Source organism: Channa argus, unplaced genomic scaffold, assembly GCF_033026475.1.
Source record: "Channa argus isolate prfri unplaced genomic scaffold, Channa argus male v1.0 Contig013, whole genome shotgun sequence".
NCBI classification, from domain to species: Eukaryota; Metazoa; Chordata; class Actinopteri; order Anabantiformes; family Channidae; genus Channa; species Channa argus.
This window is the reverse complement of record NW_027125232.1, coordinates 840227-840967: the sequence shown is the minus strand read 5'-3', so window position 1 is coordinate 840967 and position 741 is coordinate 840227. Positions and strand designations below refer to the sequence as shown.

Below are 741 nucleotides of genomic sequence, written 5' to 3'. Positions count from 1 at the left end.
TAGCAGAGGATGGTTTCGATCCATCGACCTCTGGGTTTTGGGCCCAGCACGCTTCCGCTGCGCCACTCTGCTTTCAACCACACCAGATTGGAGTCGAACCCTTTGGGTAACACAATAATGACAATAAAAGCAGTTAGTATAGTAAGATGGAGGAAAGCATTTGAAAGAGCAGAGAAAAGAATGTGAAATATACAAAAATTGCATTCCCAAGCTGATATGCATCTGGAATTGTACAGTAGGCGAATATGTATTTTCTGTATCTGGTTCACTTTACTAAAAGGTTGTAAAGGCCCTAAGTCAGCTTACAAAACACAGTTAGCAGAGGATGGTTTCGATCCATCGACCTCTGGGTTATGGGCCCAGCACGCTTCCGCTGCGCCACTCTGCTTTCAACCACCCCAGATGGGACTCGAACCCACAATCCCTGGCTTAGGAGGCCAGTGCATTATCCATTAGGCCACTGGGGCATCACAAACACCTTTACTCCTCAGTTCTTCCAACTAACAGTTGCTTCCTATATAGAGCATAATGTGAGACATGCCATGTTGGCTTTGGGTAACACAGTAATGGCCCCAAATGCAGTAGATATAGTGAGTAGAAGGGAAAAGATGTGAAATACGTAGAAACTAGATTGCCATGCTGAGATGAAACTGGCATTGTACACCAGATTGGACTCGAACCCTTTGGGTAACACAATAATGACAATAAAAGCAGTTAGTATAGTAAGATGGACGAAAGCAT

At 44.4% G+C, this 741-nt stretch overlaps 1 non-coding gene across 1 annotated transcript; it reads right to left on the bottom strand.

Moving 5' to 3' along the window:
• trnal-caa (transfer RNA leucine (anticodon CAA)) lies at positions 1-72 on the bottom strand. The gene has a single exon. It is a non-coding gene; the product is annotated as a tRNA-Leu (tRNA).
• Between the last annotated feature and the right edge of the window lie 669 nt (positions 73-741).